Source organism: Capsicum annuum, chromosome 9 (assembly GCF_002878395.1).
Source record: "Capsicum annuum cultivar UCD-10X-F1 chromosome 9, UCD10Xv1.1, whole genome shotgun sequence".
Lineage (NCBI taxonomy): Eukaryota > Viridiplantae > Streptophyta > Magnoliopsida > Solanales > Solanaceae > Capsicum > Capsicum annuum.
Genome location: NC_061119.1, coordinates 162,304,549 through 162,307,754, shown reverse-complemented (window position 1 = coordinate 162,307,754; position 3,206 = coordinate 162,304,549). Strand labels below are relative to the sequence as shown.

The 3,206-nt window shown below is 35.4% G+C and overlaps 1 long non-coding RNA gene across 1 annotated transcript; it reads left to right on the top strand.

Annotated features, from left to right (window-relative positions):
• The first annotated feature begins 833 nt into the window (after positions 1 to 833).
• LOC107841983 lies at positions 834 to 1,592 on the top strand. The gene is made up of 3 exons (XR_001665543.2): positions 834 to 1,171; positions 1,239 to 1,297; positions 1,374 to 1,592. It is a non-coding gene; the product is annotated as an uncharacterized LOC107841983 (long non-coding RNA).
• Positions 1,593 to 3,206: the final 1,614 nt, after the last annotated feature.

Sequence of the window (3,206 nt, the reverse complement as noted above, 5' to 3'; positions counted from 1 at the left end):
TTATATAAGTATATGTATATATATATATATATGTATGTATGTATGCACACATATATGTGAATATGTACATTAAGTTGAATTGGATTTTGATTTGTCATTACTTTATCCTTATCCCTGAGTTACATGCTAGTACTCAACCCACTAACCATCTCCAAACGCTATATCCCCATGTGATACAGGGTCTAAAGGCAATCCTACTTTTTCTGCGCATGTGTTAGGTGGATTGACTCGATTTGCCTGTCATTTGCAGTGAGTGGTGAGCTTCCATTCTTCGAAATACTTGATCATTCCATCGGTTTCCTTTCATGAAATAGAATTAAAGAGTTCACATTAACATTATCATTGTCATTGTCATTGTTATTGTAAGGGTCGGGGGCATGTCCCGATGTTGGTTGTTTTTGGATTAGTAGAGGCTTTATGGATATTACTGTGGATTGGGTACTGATGTTGACATTGTTAGATGTCTTTGAGTTTATTACTTTTCTATCTTGGTATATGTTTGGAATTCAACCGCTGCTAGGTGTTATGTTCTGTATTGACTAGGCAAATGGGTTGGTCTCCAGTCCTCAGTGGACTTGGGATACCCGTCACGGCTAGACCCTGGTTCGGGTCGTGATTGACCCCATAGTGAGTGAATTGTTTTTTCTTCCTCCATAAGAAAAGTATTTAAATATTAGTCTTCCTTTCTTTTTATTTATAAAAATGTACATTTTTGCTCTCGACACCTCAAATGTTTTTTCACCTTTTCATGTTTAAATGTCTCTCTGCTTCTAATTTATTTCTCCTTTTTTCCTCCTTTTTATTTTTCCATGATTTTTATTTTTTCTTGTTTTAATTTTTTTTAGTTAAAATTTTTTGGTGATCCGAATCGAACCATTTTATTAATAATCCAAACTCAAAACAAGTTCACAAGTATACATTGATTGGAAAGGCCTAAACAATTGACCCGATCCACCATATTGGAATATGAAGAGTTTCCTAATAAATATAAAATGTCCATTTGGACAAGAGTACTGAGTACTCATCTTCCTTTTCTGTCGCCGCCTCTCTTCGGGTATGTTTTCTCTGAGCTAGAATCGAAGCCTTATCAGGTATATTCTGTGGGTAATCTTCAAGATTGAGCCTGGGATGTCTATAATGGTGCTTCGTCTATCATTTCCACCAACCTCTGGTAAGTATTCTTGTTCTTTGTGGTTGAATTTAACCTTTAACCTATCTAACATCATACAAAATCTCAGGTGGTCGGGGTTCATATCCAAGGAATGACGTATGCTACCACTTAGATTTTCCCTTTTCTGTAAGCAACTTCTCCAAAAAGCTTTCCTTTTTAATCTACTCAGCTCTCTTCTTCTAATTTTTGACTTTACACGTAGGGTCTGCTGGTGGATCATCTTGGTCTTTACTGATTTGAAGCAATCCGAGCTGTAGCGGGAAAATCCATGTACCCCTATTTTTGTTGAAGGTTTTTTGTAGCTAGGGCAGCTAGCTATATTAAGCACAAGATTATAGTCTCTGTTAGAAAACTATTTAAGTTGTGCATATGTATCTATCGGATTCCCGTGGCTTTTTATTTATTGGGACCCCCTTTGCGATATCTGTTATAACTGACTGATTGCTTTTGATTATGCATGATTTCTGCTTCCATTATTGCTTGACTATTTTGCATGTCCTAATTCGTAGATTAGGGATTTGTGACTTATCCATGTTAAGTAGTGTTCTTACCTTGGTTGGAAGACTTGTGAATATATTGTATTCCTTTTCTGTTTGCTGCTTGATGACTTCACTAGCTAAAACATCTGCTACAGTATTTCCTCCCTGAAAATATGATTAATATTCCCTTGCACTGCTTCTAACATATGTTTAATCTTTTTAACACGTTCCACTAGCTCCTAAAGAATTTTCCATTGATTCTGAATTATCTTTTGTAGAATAAAAGAATCAATTTCAATGGTAACTCCTTTTATATTCCGTATATGATAATATGTCAAAGCCTCCACAATTGCTATAGTTTCAGCCTCTACATTAGTCATCTCCCCTATTCCTCTAGCTTTAGCAAAATACAAATTCCCTTTTTCATTTTCGATGTAGAAATCAGTAGCACCAATTCCTGGGTTTCCCTAACATGCCCCATCTGTGTTACATTTATATTTTCTCCTATCCAGGAAACTCCATGGAATAGTCAAATAATGTAACCTTGGTTTGTATTGTCTGAAAATATTTGCTAAGGTTGTCCAATCTCCCTCTCCCACCATTAACCAAGGATACACTGACTTGATTAGTTTCCTCTCCAAGTCTTATATTTGCCACATCAAGGTGGAAAAAGTGACTTTACCTTCAATGCAAGTATTACTTCAAAAACCATCTTCAATTTAGTAGAAACTTTCATTGTCTACTATGTCCATATCAATTGATGTAAAACCATATCTTTAATGTGTATACCTGTAAAAATAGCAAACTGCCTCCATAGCCTTTCAGCTATGGGGTTGTTAGAAAATGATGTTCCATGGTCTCCTCTTTCTTATCTTTACAACACCAACATCTTGAAACAATGTTAATTATCATCTTCTTGAGATTATCATCAATAGCTATTCTCCTCCTCCAGAACCTCTACATAAAGAAACTAATTTTACAAGGCAACCCTTTCCTCCAGATATACTTATACTCCTCCTTAGGTACCTTATTACTTCTCATCATGTCAAAGGCTGATTTAACAGTAAAAATACCTTGCTTGTTTCCCATCTACCATGCTCTGTCATTGTCAGATCCTCAGTAGGAAGCTTTATATACCCCACTATGTGTTCAGTCATTTCTTGTGATAATCTACTTCTTAACTTCAGATAGTTCCAACCTTTATTTGTTAAAAAATATCAAACCTCTACCTCCGCTTCCATAGAATTCTCTCCTTCAACAAAATAAAGAGCACTTTGTCTGGTCCAATTATCAAACCAAAAACTTGAATTTCCTTATTTAATTTGCCACTAAATATTATTCTCTATGTGCTCTCTAATGTCAACTAGCTTTCTCCAAGTTTGAGATGATCCAAAGACTTTAGCCAATATAGGATATAACATTTACAATACTTATTCCACATAAACTTACTCCACGGAGAAGATGTAGATGTTCTAAAATTCCACCATAGCTTAATTATAAGAGCTTTGGCAACTGTACGTAAGGATATAAATCCAATACCTCCTTCATTCCTTGGA